General features: G+C 40.8%; 1 protein-coding gene across 3 annotated transcripts in view; it reads right to left on the bottom strand.

Moving 5' to 3' along the window:
* THADA (THADA armadillo repeat containing) overlaps positions 1-18,439 on the bottom strand; it is a 318,133-nt gene that overhangs the window by 58,211 nt on the left and 241,483 nt on the right. The window lies entirely within an intron of this gene.

The raw sequence follows: 18,439 nt of genomic DNA, 5'->3' as shown, positions 1-18,439 counted from the left end.
TCAGTGACCTCTTGAATCCTCAAGCCTCAAAGCTGAGCAGGATAAAAGAACATCTAGTCCACGCTTCCCTCAGGGGCTCAGATCGCCTCTACAGCACCTCTTCTCAGAGGCTCTTGGCAGAACCCTACAGTGATTTGGAGCTCACGAGACAGACTGTTCCGCTGTTAATAGATCTATTTGCCACAGAGTTCTTTTTGGAGTTTCCACTCAGTGGCCCAATTCTGCATTTTGAGCCCTTTAGGCATTTGAATACAGTTATTATATCCCCTCTGTCTTCTCCAGGTGAAACACTCCTACTTCCTTCAACTAGTCCCCAGATGACGGGGTCCACCCTCTCTCACTGTTCTAAGCCACCTTCCTTTGGATGTGCCTCAGCCCTCTTCAGGCATGGCGCCACAGAAGGGCACATGACTCTCCCTCGTGGTCTGAGCAGCAGGACTGTTGCTTGCCCTGTTCTCACATGAGGTCCCTGGAGTTGTATCACACCGTTGACTCATGTGGAGCATAAAGTCAACTGAACCGCAGGCCTTTCTTTTTCACATGGTCCACTGACAGTGGTGAGTCGTCCATCTCCCACCTTGTACTCAGGACTTAGATCAAGACTTGTTTTCTTTGTTTGTTTTAAACCAAAGCAGATCCTTGTTAAATTTTATGGTCTGCCTTTTAGATTGCCGAGATCTTTTTGTATTCTCAGTTCTGATCACAAATATTTATTGCCTGCTTACTATGTGCTGGGTGCTAAGTGAAATAAGAATAATGCCCTTAGGGAGTTTATATTCTAATTTGAGAAAGAGAAATGAATGACTAGGTGATTCTAATATAGTGGTGGAAGCAATCACCTGAGTCTTAAAGAGGAAGAGAGAGGAGAATGCGTTGGAACCACCAAAGGCAGAGCAAAGGTTCAAAGGCATAAAACAGAATGGACCACGTGAGGAACTATAGGCAGTCTGATCTCAGCACAGAATTCGAGGTGGGGAACAGCGGGAGATGAGGCTAGAGGAGCAGCACGTCCAGGACATGGGGAACCTCCTAGGCCACGCGAAGGAGCTTGGACATTTTTCTGCAGGCAAGGGGATGCCATCGAGGGGTTATTTTAAGCAACAAGGTCAGGTGAACATGTCCACTGAAGTGTTCTTATTGCTGAGAGGCCAATATTAGGGGCAGGGAGCCCAGATGAACGACTACTGCAGTAGTGGAAGAGAGAAACGATGAGGGTGTAAAGTAAGGAACAGACAGGAAGAAGATGCGTTTGAGAAGCATGGAAGGAATAAAACTGGCAGCACTGGGGGACTGGCTGGGGGAGGAGTGTTGGGTGCCTCCCAGAACCCAGATTCTTCATACAGCACATTCATCATCCAATAGAAGCTGGGTAAACCTCAATTTGACAAGCAGGCCGTAAGTAATCACTAAAGATGTGGACTGGACCAGCGTGGAGGACAGAGGGCTTTGGTGAGTAGTATAGTTGGTTCCCTGCCTGCCCCATCCCCCGCCCCACTCCAAGCTCTCATCAATTCATTAACCAGCTCTCTTAGGGTCTAGGTATTCCCCAGTTATGAATCCTCCTAACTCTACCATTCTGCCCACATGTTATCTACAAGAACATCAGGAGAGACTTCATCAAATGCCTTGCTGAAATTTAGATATCTCATAAATCAGTGAACACTACTGACTCCTAGAAAACGATCACAAACAGAATAAAAATGTAAAAGATTAAAGTAACAGTTGGAAAAAACTCACTTGGAATTGAAATATTACACAGGCTTGCAATAATCCAGGAATTATTGCAATAATAAATAATAAAAATATAGACTATTCCTGTTACACATCAAACTGTTTCAAAAAGAAGTTTCTCCAAAGAGGCAAAAGAGGGGCTTGGGCTCCTATATGATGGTGCCCCTAGAGGCCACCACCCCCCACCTGCTAGCTGTGCTTGCAGACACACCGCTGCTCTTAACCCAGACTCTGCTGAGGTCTAAGTTCCAGCAGGAGGGCAGCCTTCTTTGCAAAGCAGCAGGGAAAACCCCAGGTGTCAGGATCCTCAACTTTTGTGTCATCATCTCTATTTTCAATGCCTAAAAACCTAATCCCAGTATAATTTAGAAATGAGAAGACCACACTCCAGTGATCTCCAGGTGTCACTTTCCTAGCCTTCCCACCCACTGCTACCTGAGGACAACACTGTATCAAAAAGGGCTTTCATCTGTTAGGCTAGGAGTCAGAAACATGGCTCAGAGACACGCTCTTTAAAACATAATTAAAAACAGGAAGAACTGTCTTGGTCATTCTGGATAATTTTCAGATGAACCTGCTATAGGTATTCCAGGCGGAGTGTATAGTCCGCTGGACTCAAGAGCTAGGCACCCAGACACACTTGCTTCCTTTAAGACCTTGAGGAATGATGACATGATCAAGAAGCCCAGGACTGAAGGCACAACCCCAAAGACAGGGGACATGGGGCACCTGCTCAGGAAGGGATTCTTTGGGACTTCTTGGCCTCCACTTCCTGTGGACTTCAGTATAATCCTATAAGCATGCATTAAGCGTATAGTAGGTACTTCGGGAGATACAGAGATTCAGAGTTGAGAAAGAAAAATTACCTGCTGTCAAAGAGCTTTAAAACTGATGGGAGGATAAAGACAACCACTAAAATTGCAAAATGCTTAGTACCCTAAAATCATTAGTGAGAAGAGCTGACAACTATTGAGTATTAACGTGCCAGGCACTACAGAATATTATATATCCATTATTTAATGCTATGAATAATAATTACTTTTAGAATTGACACTCGTTGAGTATTAGTCTAAGCACTTCAACAAGTACTAAATCATTTAATGAAGTAGGCGCTGTTATGACTCCCCGGTATTTTACAGATGAGGAAAGGGGTTAAGTTACTTGCCCGAGGTCACACAGGGAATTGTAGGTAAAGGGAATACAAAAGCCATAAGAATGACCAAAATGAAAGCAATGTGCACTTATTTTCTATCGTAAGTAAAAAAAAAAAAGGGGGGGGGGGCTTTCAGAAGGGAACAAAATTTAAGATGGGCAGGGGCTTCCCTGGTGGCGCAGTGGTCAAGAATCCGCCTGCCAATGCAGGAGACATGGCTTCGAGCCCTGGTCCAGGAAGATCCCACATTCGGTTGGTTTGGAGTTGGTCGCAGACATCTGGAGTCTTTTTTCTTTTTTTATTAAATATTTATTTATTTATTTGGGTGCGTCCGATCTTAGCTGCAGGCATCATGCGGGATCTCTCCTTGCGGCACACAGGCTTCTCTCAGTTGTGGTGCATGGGCTCTAGAGCGCGCGTGGGCTTAGTTGCCCTGCGGCATATGGGATCTTAGTTCCCCGACCAGGGATTGAACCCGTGTCCCCTGCACTGGGAGGCGGATTCTTAGCCACTGCGCCACCAGGGAAGTCCCGATATCTGGAGTCTTAAGAAGCCAACAGGTAATTCTGCTCTGTGCCCCAGCTGAGAACCACATTCCTCAGCTACGACTTTCATAGGGGTTCACAGGGTTTTTGGGATGGGCAGTAGGGGCTGCAGTTCCAAAGAGCAGAGCTGATTCCAGCCCAGTACTTCACCATAGTGAAGAACTAGAAAATTCACCGCCCCCCACTTTCTCTTACCAATAAAAACATCAAAGGAGGGGAAACCCCCAAGAATTCAAAAGAATGAATAAACTCTATAAAGGCCCCTTGCAGGCAGGCCTTTGATACTGGCTCATTATATACAGGTTCTGTTCTAGGGCTAGGGTGTAGCAGTGAATTAGAAAGACCAGGCTCTGCTCTCATGGAGTTCCCATTTAGATGGGGACCACAGAACACCCTCTGCCCCTCTGCCAGGGTGAGGGGGTCTCTGGGCAGAACAGGAGGTTGGGATTAGAAATATGAGCAGCAGCAGTGACTAAAAAGGAAGTACTGCGTTCCTCTCTAGCATAGCAGTTTCTCAGCCCGGGAGGTACATTAAATTTATCTGGAGAGTTTTAGAAGAACACTTATGTCAGGGGACACTTGACTGCATCTCTGGGGCGAGCCTGGTTTCAAGGTGACCCAGGTGATTCTATTGTTCAGCTGGGGTCACAGCTACTGTTTTATGGGCTCTGCACCCCACAGCAGGTAGAGCTCACCAAATGGATCTCACAACCAGGATTTCTTCCTAGTGAAGCACAGTTTTGTGTCCTGCCCTACCAAACGCATTTCAAAGTTGAGATCAACACGGAGTGCTTGTTTCCATTTTTGTGAGTGCCTGCTGTCCGCAAGATACAAAAAAACTCAAGTTAGTTCTTTGACGGCACTTAGTTCTTCTTCAGTCTGAGGTCTGGCAACCCTCTTCTCTAGAAGATAACTTTTCTACTTGCAATTTCAATTTTGCTGGCTTTGGGTTGCCTCCTTTCTATCTTTCCTGGAAAGTCAAGTGTTCCAATGAAAGAATCAAGTCCCTCCCCTTTAATGGCCCCATCTTATTTTTCATTAATTAGATGATTTTTGTAAACTCTTGTTAATTGGAGTTTTTCCCCAGCCCTCCTTGTTTGGAATATCTTTGGATTTTCCCAACAGTGTAGTCATTTTAGTCACCCAAGTATGTGTGACTGATTCTAAACATCCAATTTGATTTCACTTTTGAAATTAACTTCTTTTTTTCTTCTTTAGAGGAAGCATATTTCTAGCCTTCAAAGGAATGGCTCATTGGCTGGATTCACTTGGAAAGACAATACCTCCTGCTGTGCTATGTCCCGGTTCAATGGAGAAATAATTCTCAAGTTTGGAATTCAAGAATCAATCAAATATCAAAAACAATGTGACAGGCTGGTATAAGTTGCCAACATTTTATTTTGTAAAGAAAGGATGTTAAAAACCTACCAGCTATTATTTCATGAAAGAAAGGCTATCTGAACACCAAAAAAGTCATAGATTCCTAGTGTCATCATAAATGACAATTCTTTAAAAAAATGTGGTTTAAAGAAAAATTTGCTATAGTTGTCATTTTGCTATAGTTTTATTGTGAAAATATCACCAGGGAGCAGCATTAGGGAACTGCAGCTTTGGAGAAGTTGATCAAGTTTCCTGAGGTTGATGTGTTTGGAGAACATGCCCAGCCTGAACAGAGGTGTCCTAGAGAGGAATGAAGGGACTTTGAAGAGTCCCTCAGGACAGCGAGTAGAGTGTCTGTGAGAAGGAGCAAAGTGGTCCATTCACACAATTCCCTCTGGGAATCTCAGATGTGTTATTTTAGCAGTTTTTGTGTTATTTTGGCGAGTTGCAGATTTCAGTGTTATGTCTGCAACCTGAACAGTGATTGCTAAATTAACTGGATTTCAAAGCTGCCATTCTCTAACCAACCAAGGTAGGGCGCTAACATCAACCCAGGCTGCTGAAAGAGGATTTAAAAAGCAGCACTACCTAGAGCATGGTCAGCTCCTAGTTCCCAAATCCTGTTCTATTATTTAGGGAAGTCAGTCTCCTCCCCAAAGGAGGAACACAGCCCCAAAGGGCAGGCCCATGGGGCATTTATCTTTGATTTTCTGAGCTACAGGTTTGTTAAAAAAAAAAAGAAAAAAAATCAATGTAATCTTAAAAGATTCATGTTAATCTAAATAGCTTTGACGAGAGCATTCTGGAAAACAATGTGGATGATATCATTACCACATAATTATGGATATAGTGGAGTTTCACCATAAGAGCATTTAATTTAGGCGAATTTAACTCTAAGTACTCGGCAAACAGAGAGAAAGAGATTGAAAAATAACAATTAAAAGCGAGAGGGCAGTTTCACCTGACATTCCAATCACCGAGCATATCCCCAGGATGGTGGCTGTGCTGTTACCTTAGACGAGTGGCTCTCAAACTTCGGCACACTCACCTCCAGAGTTCCTGATTCAGTAGGTCTGGGACAGGGCCCCCCAAATCACACTTCTAACAAATCCTGGGCGATGCTGCTGCTGCTGATGCAGGGACCACACTTTCAGAACCGCTTCAGACCATCTGAGATCGTCCCTGCTTCTCACAGTGTAAACATCTTGCCATGCCGAACGTGTATAATTCTAGTGTTTAATGGTATTTGTTTTTGTGCACCATGGCCCCAATCATATGTCAACCCCTTCATCTAGTGCTCAACCAAAGAGCTCCTGAATATTATATAGTTCCTGGCCTTCGCTGTTAATGTCACGAACCAAGATAGCCTGATTGCTTTGTGCTGAGCTGGCCAAAATAAAAGGGGCCAGAGGGAGTAAGCGTACAGGCCCAAATTGACAGTTTTCTTGGCCCCAGCAGAGATGGTTATGGGAGAAGCTAAAACCCCAGTAATCACAGCAAACGTGTTCTACTTGTAAGCAGCAATCAGAATCCATAAAGGGGGAAGGATCCTCCTCAGGACTGAAAAGACCAACAAAACAGAAAAATAAATAGTTTCACTGCTATGGAGTAAGTCACTTACTGTGGGTACCATGTAAATGGCAATGATATTGATTGCGCCACTATGGTGGTCACTTGCCACTGAGCCTCAGAAGAAGGTTCTGTTTTCTGCCTGACCTTGCATATGCTGTTCCCTCTGCCTTGAATGAATAAATGAACAAATGAGCAATATAAATGAACAAATGAACAATATAATTTCGTTATATTGTAACGGTTCTGAATTCTCCGATACCACTTGGTCAAGAAAATTTTGTAGAAATTTCCCCTATCCTCCCCACCTCAGAATCTCTACCCTCCTTAAAGAAGTAGAGAGTGAGGAAACACGAAGCAGATTTTACTTTTAAGGCATAATGAAAGGGCCAACTTTTTCTGTTTCAAAGATCTGTAGCTCTGTTTGGGGACATCTGTAATCAGATCCAACAAAAGTTCTTATCTGGAACATTGATAAACTGGTTCTAAAAATAATCACAGATGATAATTTGTACACTCCGTGAACGTTAATGTCCTGTTATGCTATTTCTCAGTAAAAAAAATTGTATTTGGAGAGAAAAGGAAACCATAGGAACTACAACAACAACAACAAAAAATCAACTGATTTAATAAATCTTGGCTTCTCCTTATCGAAGGGAAATTCCATTCCTCTATTTAATCCTCTGCCCCTCCCAGTAAACTGTAATCCAGACCCAAGGGGCCCTTCCAGTTACAAACATGTAGAATGACCTAGTGGAAGGGTTTGGAGACTAACTTTGTCTAGAGAAGTGCCCTGAACTGGTACTAGTTGTTTATTTCTTGCCTACTTTTGTTTCTAGGTCTCTGGACTCCTAGGTCTCTAGGTCTCATGCCCGGCTTTCATAGCTATGGTGCCCGACACACACCCCTTTGAAAACATTCCCCCCTTCCCTTGTCCCAGCCTATTCTCAAAGTATTTTTTAAGCACAGAATTCCTTATCTGCTGTTGAGGAAGAAGGAAGAGTTTCTGAGAATACTATTTGAAGGACTCTCTAGTCAACCCATAAAATAGGCACAGTCCCAGTGGCTTGGACAACAGGGAGTCAGAAGAGCTCTGAAAGGATTTGGGTAGGCTAAAAATGAGCTCATCAGGCACTGGGTGGGACCAGCAGTTTTTACTTCTCGCCTCCACCCATCATCCCATCCCTGCTTCTGCCCAACACTGGGAGGAAGTCAGGAAATACTTGTGGATAAACACATGACAACCCAAAGACACAAACATAAAATTACTTCTAAGTAATACACTGCTTTGGATTCTTTGTCAGCGAACTGCTCCTAAGGACAAGACTGGGAAATCAGAAACTTCCTTATCATCACACCTTAGACATCCCTGTTTAATTTAACCTTTTCCCCACAAAGGACCTCAGGCTTCTCTTCCACCCTTAGGCAATGAGATACAGTGTGAAATCAACTTGAGAGTCTTGGTAGCTGGCTGGGAAGACTCCTTTAAATAACTGGGGCTTACCTCTGCTGTCGCACCTGTAATGAGAGACTAGGACCACTGATCTCAGCCCCTTGCCAGCATTACAGTTTACAGTTCTGGGAGAAACAGACTCTAAGACTGAAGAGGTTCCTGGCACCACTGGACTACATCAATGTCTCTGGGAATGATGCTACAAGGTACAGTTTAGAGCTGGCAAACCCAAGAGAGTCTGGCTGGACTGCAAATGCTACTTAATGTGAAGTCTGGCCCCAGCCAGGGAGGAATTAAGTAAATTCTGCCAGATGGGCAATGGAGGTGAGTCTGGGAGTAAGCATACCTGGCCATGGGACTAGCAGAAGCTCTGTCTCCTCCTCTGGAGGAGATGACCATTCATTTCTTTGTTCTTGCTATCAATGTTACTTCCTAATAGCTGCTTTTCTTACAGTGTTGGATTTTTCCTTTTGTGTTACTTTTCATGGAGTTTTTACAATTTTTTTCATGTGACCTTCACCTCAATCCTCTGAGGGTATTATCCCCACTTTACAATTGAGGAACTAAGAGGTTTCAAAACAAAGTGATGAAAGTGATTTCTGCTTTAGCCCATGAAAGTTTAACTGCTACAGAAATTGCCCTTTGCCATAAACAACTAGAAAACTAGACAAATGTGTGAAACTATCGTTTTTAAACATCAGACATGAGTAGTATGGTTCCCTGAGAGAAGGAAACAAACAAGGTAGGCCTTATAGTTGCCCTGGACTACTACCTAGAGGCAACTTCCATGCTCCAGCACAGAGAGGGGGAACCCAGAGCCCAGAGATCTTGCTGAGCCAGAACAACTGGATATTCATATATAAAAAAAAAAGAGAACTTTGACCTTATCTCATGACATACACGAAAATTAGCTTAAAGTGGACCATGGATCTAAATGTAAAACCTTAAATAGCAAACTTTAGAAGAAAACCTGGGACTTCTCTGGAGGTCCAGTGGTTAAGATGCTGCGCTTCCAATGCAGGGGGCGGGGGTTCAATCCCTGGCCGGGGAACTAAGATCCCACATGCCGCACGGCGCGGCCAAAAAAAAAGAAAAACAACCAAAACAAACTTCAGAAGAAAACCTGAGAGAACATCGTTGTGACCTTAGGATAGGCAAAGACTTCTTTACTAGGGCACAAAAAGCATAAGACACACAGAAAAAAAATGGATAAATCAGACTTCATCAAAATTAAAAACAGTTGCTCTTCAAAAGACATTGTTAAGAAAAAAGACAAGCAACAGATAGGTAGAAAATCTTTAACAAATGTTTGTATAAAATACTTATATCCAGAACACAGAACTTTCACAACTCAGTAATAAGAAAAACAAAATTTAAAAAAGAAATGTGCGAGAGATTTGAATAGACCCTTTACCAAGAGAGATATATGTATGGCAAATACGGTACACGAAAAGGTGCTCAGCATAACTGGTCATTAGGGAAATGCAAATTAAAATCACAGTGAGACACCACTACACATGTACCAGAATGGCTAAAATTAACAAGAGGGGCAATACCAAGTCTAAATGAGGATGCAGAGTAACTGGACCTCTCATACATTGCTGCTGGGAATGCAAAGTGGTAAGGCCCTTTGGAAAACAGTTTGGCAGTTTCTTATTACCTAAACAATCCTTATCATATGACCTAGCAATTCCTTTCCTAGGTTTTACTTATGAAAGATAAAAACATATGGCCACACAAATACTTCTATGCTAGGAGCTGCATTATTCACAATTTCCAAAAAGTGGAAAAATGCTACCAGAGCTGCATTATCCACAATTTCCAAAAAGTGGAAGTGCCAAAATGTATTTCAACTGGTGAATTAATATAAACAACACATGCATATAATGGAATACTACTCAGCAAGAAAAAGTCATGACTCACATCACATTAATAAAGGACAAAAATTATATGATCATCTCATTAGATGCAGAAAAAGAATTTGACAAAATCCAACACTCTTTTATGATAAAAATACCAACAAGCAAGAAACAGAAGGGACTTCTTCAACCTGATAAAGGGTATCTATGAAAAACCCACAGTTAACACCATATTTAATAGTGAAAGACTAAAAGCTCTCCTCCTAAGATCAGGAACAAGGCACTTCCATTCAACATTGTACTGGAAGTTCTAGCCAGGGTGATTAGGCAAGAAAAATAAATAAAAGGCATCCAGATTGGAGAGGAAGAAGTAAAACCTATCTCTATTGCACAGGACATGATCTCATATACAGAAAGTTCTAAGTCCACAAAAACAGACAAACAAATAAACAAAAGTAAGTTCAATAAGGTCATGGGATAAAAGATTAATATACAAATATCAACTATAGTTCTGTGTAGTAGCAATGAACAATCCAAAATTGAAATTAAGAAAATAATTCCACTTACAACAGCATCAAAAATAATAAAATAGGAATAAATTATTTAACAAAAGATGTTCATGAGGTGTACACTGAAAATTACAAAACATCACTGAAAAAAATTGAAGACCTAAATAAATGGAAGGACACCCTGTGTTCTGATCTGAATATCTGAAGATATAATATTATTATAGTGACAATACTCCTCAAATTGAACTACAGATTTAACATAATACCTATCAAAATCCTAATTGACTTTTCTTTTTCCAGAAGTTGACAAGCTGATCCTAAAATCTGAATGAAAAGGTAAGGACTCAGCCAAAACGATCTTGAAAACAAAGAACAAAGTTGGAGGACTCAACACATCCTGATTTCAAGTTACCATAAAGCAACGATAATCAAGACAGTGTGGTCCTGGTATAATAAGGACAGACATACAGATCAATGAAATAGAACTGAGAGTCCAGAAAATCCATGTATTTATGGTCACTTGATTTTCTGACTGACCAAGGTGCCAAGACAATTCAATGGGGAAAGCTGAAGTCTTTTAAACAAATAGTGCTGGGACAAATGGATAGTCACATGCAAAAGGATGAGGCTGGACCTGTACCTCACACCAAATACAAAAACTAACTCAAAATGGATCAGAAACCGAAAAGTTAAGACATAAAACTATTAAATTCTTAAGGAGAAAATGGATACAAGTCTTTGTGACCTCGGATTAGGCAATAGTTTCTTAGATATGACATTAAAAGCATAAGCAACAAAAGAAAAAGCAGGTTGGACTTCATCAAAAGTAAAAATTTTTGTACATTAAAGGACATTATCACAAAAGTTGAAAGTCGGTGCACAGAATGGGAGAAAGTATTTGCAAATCGTGTATCTGATAAGGAATTAATATCCAGAATATATAAAGAATTCTTACAACTCAAGAATGAAAAGACAAACAACCCAGAGGATCAGAACAGACATTTCTCTAAAGAAGGTGTACAAAATGGCTCATTAGCATTAGAAAAGATTCCCAACATCATTAGCCATTAGGGAAATGCAAATCAAAAGCACAATGAAATACGACTTTATACCCACTAGGATGGCTATAATCAATAGATGGACAAGTGTTGTCAAGGATGTGGAGAAACTGGAAACCTCATACATTGCCAGCGGGAATGTAAAATGGTGCAGTCTCTTTGGGAAAAGTTTGGCAAGTCCTCAAAAAGTTAAACTTAGAGTTGGCACATGGCCCAGCAGTTCTACTCCTAGGTAAATACCCAGGAGAACTGAAAGCCTATATCCCCACAAAAACCTGTCCATGGATCTTCATAGCATTATTATTCATAACAGCCAAAAAGTGTAAACAATCCAAACGTCCATCAACTGATGAAACAAAACATGGTATATCTAACAATGGAATATCACTCAGTCATAAAAAAAGAAAAGATTCATGCTACAAAATGGATGAACCTTGAAAACTTCAAGTGAGAGAATCCAGACACAAAAGGCTATATGTTGTATGATTCCATTTACATGAAATGTCTAGAATAAGCTTTCAAAAACAACTTGCTTAACTAATTTAACTGACATGGGCAACTAGTTTCAGATTATCTGTGAGGACTGGGGTTAGAGTGGGGCAAGACAGGAACACATAGAAAACTGAAATCACGGATGTTCTGAGACCCCAGCTGCCCACTGGAACAGTATTTGACTCCTGGGGTGGAAATGTGAGTACGAAGGTTTCATGACATGGTTCTGTTACAGATCCAGACACTTGGCCCAACTCTCAACACTATTAACTCTGGTCACAGAAACGGGCAGTGGACCAGGAGCCAGGAGAGCTTGACTTTTTCACTAACCAGCTGTGTGACCTTGGGCAAGTCACTTAATTGTTACAGTTTCCCCTCTACTTACTGATGAAATGATCTCTAAACTCTAAAATTCTAAGAATTGTGGGCCAGTGTACTCAGCACCGGGCTTGGAATTAACAAGGGGTCAATACCACATGAACCTGGCAATCTAATAACACATCCTGTATTATTCTTTCTGAATGGTAGCTAGGAATCATCTGCTCATTTTAGGAGCTCACTGTTCCCTGGGAAAGAGACTTTTGGCAAAAGCAACAGTTCAGATGACAGTCCCAGTGTTTTGGAGAAAAGCAACTAATTTATTAATAACAAAGCCTATTTTTTTTTTTTTGAAATTTCATAGCTGCAGACCCATAAATACAAAGTCCCCAGAAGACTCTAAAAATATGTTCTCAATTCCCTTTTATCTCCCACCCAGAGCTGAGAGAATAGCATCAACTGTGTCATATTAAACACATCTGCAATCCAACACCGATAAAAGTGCATGACCGAGGGAACAGATAAGAATTGTTTTCAATTTGTTCAGATGGGATTGGTTAAATTTAACCTAATTAGACCAAATAATCAAAGCAGGTGTTTGTAAGTTGCCAATGTTTTTATTCTCTGTAATTGTTTGGCTATATTTCCCAGGAACTTAGGTAAAGGAAGTTATAATATGTCCAAAAAAATCATTGACCTTATATTTATTCTTGTCACACATATATTATTCATGTCCAAGGCAGTACAAATACAAGGCATCACTGAATACTTCTCACAGATTTTTACCATTTAACCACCATCAACATCTAAGCTGGCCTTTGGGAGGGCTTATGTTACCGAACTTCCATGATACAAACACAAGCAGTAAAAAATGAGAGCCTGTCTTCTAATCTTGTACTGATCTACAAGGCACACTGACTTGGCATTCAGACTATTTAGGGATCCTGACTTCACGCTCACAAGCTGGTCACTTTTAAGGCATTTAGAAGAAAAATAATAACAATAATAAAAGTTACATTCTAGTTAAAACAAAATGTTTATTGCACTTGGCAGAATGATGAGATCCAAACTATAAATGCCAACTAACAAAGAAACCACAAAATGCGGTCACCAGCAGCCTGGTATTAGGAAGTCTTTCATGCAGTGGCTGTAGGTCCACTTTCAAAGGGAAAAAGGGCAGGTAGCTGCCCGGGAGCGTTAAGCTTTCTCTTTCTAGTAACTAGCCCTGGGTACGCTCTCATATTATTCCACACACCCCGGAGACGGGAGATAGCAGTGCAGGCAAGAAAGTCCCCATAAAAGCATGTGATCATGAAGCTACTGGAAAGGGGGATCCCTCTCTGAGGCCTGGGGATTCTGCAGCAGCGGCAGAAGCCCGGGAAGCTGAATCAACATAGGGGGTCTAAGGCACCATCCCCGAGACAAGAAGTGGTTTTCCTGACTCAGGCCTGAGTGTGCTGCGGGACCACGGTGGAGGTGGCTGGAGAGCTTGGGCTCTGCTCTCTGACTGTACAAGTGACGTCGGGCAGTTGCCTCTGTTCCTCAGTTCCCTCACGTCTAAAATGAAGGACCACTAGTACCTCCTTCACTAATGTGTGCAAAATGCTTGGCACAGTGCTTGGCATGAAGTTAAATGCTCAATACACACTGGCCATAATTATTACGATCCCTACAAGGGAGATGATACTGAAAATAATGTTTCCTAAAAATTAGAATATAATGGGCCTCCTATATACATTTCAGGGGTAGGGAAACAGCCTTTTGAGATCACTTACACGATGTGGGTAGGATGGGCAAATCCTTCTCCACCTAAAACACTTTTTGGAAACTGTTATTATGTCTTTTCTTTATTTCTTTGGGAATAACTAATCCTCTTCAAGATTCATATTTTAATATGTAACACATAATTACAAAAGAAAGAACGGGGTTACATAAAATTAGTAAAATGGAGACTAGGAAAGGAAAAATCCACTCATAAACCCACCAAGAGAACTTAAGCTGAAAGCCAGACAGTGCAAATAGGTAAGATATTTGTTTAAACACTTGGTAAAAGAAAATGTTCAATTCAGTAGCTGTGAAAAACACAAATTTAAGGGGTGTGGGCATAAGAGAGAAATAGAAAGTCCACCTCTCAGAAAAAAGGGAGTAAATATTTAGTCAAGTCTCAGATAGTATTTCAGTAAACAGATATTTCAATGGAAAATTTCCAACCTGAGAGCAAATAATTTAAAATGGGTTTAAAATGAGAATGAAAGCGCTCCATTTCCCTGTCCCTGCCCAGACCTGTAACCCAGCCTCTGAGTACTTGGAGCAGTTAGGCTCTTTCTTCCTCATCCCCCCAACTCCAACTGGAGACTATAATTTTCTTTCTAGCAGGAAACTGATATATACTAATGATGACAGCTGGATTCAGAAGAGGAAAAAGAATACAGGGGACAGAGAGTCCTTGTGGGTTTAAATCACTTTAAAACTCAAAACAAAACCCCCAGATTTGGAATTTTTGAAACCTAGTTAATGGCTAAGGAAACCTCAAATGATTGGGAAGTACTAAGATAAAAGTTTGAATTACACAAAACACATCATTATCTTAAGCTGTTCTAATCATCTTCTCTGCCTTCCCCCTTCACTGGTTTTCTCATTGTTTATGCCCCCAGCCCTTCAATGTTCTAAGACATTTTAGAGGTAGAAATAGCCTTCCAAGGTCACTTACAGAATAGTGTTTGAGAGGAGACAGGCAGATCCTCCTCCGTCCAAAAAAGTTTCCCAGAAATTGACATTACTTCTTTTCTTTTGGAACAATTAATCTCCTTTAAGATTCATATTTAGATACAGTTACTGTTGAAATACATGTATATACACACATATGAATAAAACAGAATTATGTTATATAAAATTAGTAAAATGGAAAATAAGAGGAAGAAATCCCCCTAAAATCACACCATGCTAAAGCAACTATTTTCAGCATTGTACTGCCTTTAACTCTAGTCCTCCACTTCGGACCCCCCATCTCCCAAACCCTCAATGATGGTTATGACAATACCCTGACATTCCATGAATGCATTTACAGTCACATTCTTTTTCTGTGGCAAAGGAAGCTGGCTCCATTAAGGATCCTAAGGCTCCTTTAAGGATGGGGGCACAGAAGATGTCACGCTGTCTTAAAAACCACGTGACCCTACTCTCTGTCTTATATCCTCCGATAATCTCTTTTGTCTAAAGGGTCAAGTTCGAGCTCCTTAGACTTCGGACCATGACGCCCTCCTTGACTGAGTTCCCGCCTCCCAGCCTCACTTCTAGCCACACCTCCTGTCCTTGAACCCAACACTGCAATCGCACTGTCCCAGTTCTTTGAAAGCTGTGCTGACGTGAGCCTCTGTGGCTTCAGACATGCTCCTTCCTCTGTCTATAATACCCACCTGTCCTTTGCCCATCTGGTGAATTTCTACTCATCTTCAAAACTCTGCTCAACCACCTCCTCCTCTATGAAGGCTTCCCTGTCCTCCCAAGTAGAAACGACCTTTCATTCTTTAGTGCCTCCAATGTATCCCATACACACTTCCTCTATAGCATCTGTAATCCCTTTTTGGACCTACTTACAAGCCCCAAACGTATCATGTGTCTCTCCAGATGTAGGTGCTTAACTTGTCTGACGTTAGCATGTCATGTCTGATGAACAAAAAAAATTAATGAACAACAACCACAAGATGATCCTTTTCTGGATCAGTCAGAGGGGCAGCAGCATCCCTAATCAAGTGGATTCCAAAGTGGATTCTTGACATTCCATGCCAGGTATGCTTCAGTGTTTTCCTAGGAAAGCAGGCATTTCTTCTTTCTTGAAAACGTTTAAGAACATGAGGAGAGTTGTAAATGTGAGGGACTGACCATAACTCTGCCAGGCTGCAGGAAACTGGATTAGATGCATAGTTTCCAGCCAGTGATAATTATAACGATGATAATAATATTAATGGTAGCTAAAATTTATTGAGCACTTATTCTGTGCAATGCAAAGTACATTCTTTACATAGGACTTTACATGTGTTAGTTGACAACCACTCTAAGGTATAGATCCTATTATATCCCCAGTTACAATTGAGGAAAAGTGTCTCAAAGAGGTTAAATGACTTGCCTAAGGTCACGGAAACTAGTAAATGGCAGACCTGGGATTCAAACCTAGGGATCTAGCTTTAAAGCCTATGTGGTGTACTCCCTACTCTGAGCTCTGTGAGCTTTAGAGGTAGATAGATGTGTATTTACAAACATATACACATAATATATACATTTGATTTGAATTCGGAAAATGAATTTACATGTGATTGATGCATGAGTTTTAGTAAGATTTGTATCTTGATGACACCTGTTACTATTCTAAAAACTGAGGAAAATTCTGCATTTCAATCAATCAGTTAATAACAAATCCATTTAACGCAGGCCTACTACTTGCTTAGTTGGGGGACACAGAACCTAACCATGATCTATTCTTTCAAGACATTTACAAGGTAAAACTGTCACGACAATACTTAGAAATCATACTGATATCTACACATCCAGGTAAGTGATCACCTTGTTTGGTGATACACTTAGCTATTGCTCAAACTGCCTTTGGAAATAATTTATGAAACACACAAGAATCGATTTAATTATTTTAAGCTCACAGTTTACTTTTATCCTAAACAGTGCTATCTACCTTAACTGCCATTTTATTTGACATTTGGTTAGTTCTAAGTATCTAATTCATCCTCAAAGGAGGAAAATTTGCTACCACTATTTGTGTGGATGTAGTATATGAATATATACAGCCATACAGAAGACACATACATATATATATCCTGTGGTTTACGAGGGCAATTCCCAAAGGACTGGAAAAAATCAGTGCTTGTCCAATAGGAATACATGAGCCATATATGTAATTGATTTTCTGATAGCCACATTTTAAAAAGAAACAGATGAAATTAACTTTAATAATACTTTTAATTTAAACAAATATATCAAAAATATTATCATTCCAATGTGTAATCAACGTAAAAATTATTGAGAAATTTAACCTTTTTTTCATACTAAGTCTTCGAAATTTGGTGTGTATTTTATTCTCATAGAACATCTCAACTTCGATCAGCCGCATCTCAGTTGTTCAAGAGCTGCATGTGGTTAGTGACTGCCATACTGGAGAGTGCAGGATTAAATATTTAGAGCTATAGCTGTCATGTCAGAAAAAGAGTAAAAGTGCCCCATCCCTTGCATACCTTACTCTGCAAAGTAATGACTCTAAAAGGTATAATACACTGATGCAAGTGAAATACTGTTGAGTAATAAACAACAGCTTGTGATCACATTTAATTGGGGCACAAACGCTAAATGATGTAAGAGTTTGTGGAAAGGATGATTCCAAAAGGCCGAAGTCATCTTCATGGAGGAACCTAGCTCATCAGTAAAGGACAGGCAATTGGAGAAGAAAGAAGGGTATTTTACAACATTCAAGGGTTAAACCCTTCCAGACAAGGAATAATGGTACGAATACACCAAGAAACAGTTCAGAAAAACCTAATGATTATAGTCAACCACACAACTATGATAGGAACCCAGTGAATGGATTTGTGAAGTAGTGAGCCACTCTTTCACGGACAAGGCTCTTTAGACATTAAGCAGAGAAGTATTACTAAGCTACATGAAATTTGGAACTGAAATACAAAAATGGTAGAAACCCCACATGATTTACTTGGTAACATCTGATTCATAATCTCTTTATATAAAATCTCTGGACCCCAGTTAACTCAAGTGTAAAATAAAGTGGACGCAACCCTGAGGTCCCTTATAGCTAGGGTGACCTGTGATTTATTGTGCAAACCTGGACACTTTCAAGAGTAAAAGGGGTACTATTAATAATTATGCTGGGATAAGAGGTATAAACTAGAAGCGTTTCACAGTCATAAAACTATATGATCCTCTTCTACCAAAAGGATGCAACAGCTACCCCTATGCAGGGACGTGGAGCTGATCAAAGTCCAGGTGTGTTCTTATTACCTCTGCATGGCCACAGGGGCCTTGTGGGCTAATATGCATTGATACGAGCGAGGCAGCTTCGCACCTCCCCCCCAAAGCATTTTAAATTGGCTTGAATTTGGGAACAGGGTTCCATATGGACAGAGCTGGACTCTGACAGCCTGAATATATTTACCGAAGACAACAAATCATTGACAGACTAAATGTAACAGAGGAAAGGCCTGGCCTGCTTGTACTCAGAATCTGACTTTGTAATTGTAGCCTCCTTTAGACAGGCCTAATCAATTAGAAGAGGCTGATTTTAACCAGTTGCAGGCTCATTACCCTGCATTCCAGTTTGTGTTGATGAAAATCAGTTTCAGTCTGTGGCCTGGA

The sequence above is a fragment of the Balaenoptera ricei genome, chromosome 13 (genome assembly GCF_028023285.1).
Source record: "Balaenoptera ricei isolate mBalRic1 chromosome 13, mBalRic1.hap2, whole genome shotgun sequence".
Taxonomy (NCBI): domain Eukaryota; kingdom Metazoa; phylum Chordata; class Mammalia; order Artiodactyla; family Balaenopteridae; genus Balaenoptera; species Balaenoptera ricei.
This window is presented reverse-complemented; position numbering and strand designations above follow the sequence as displayed.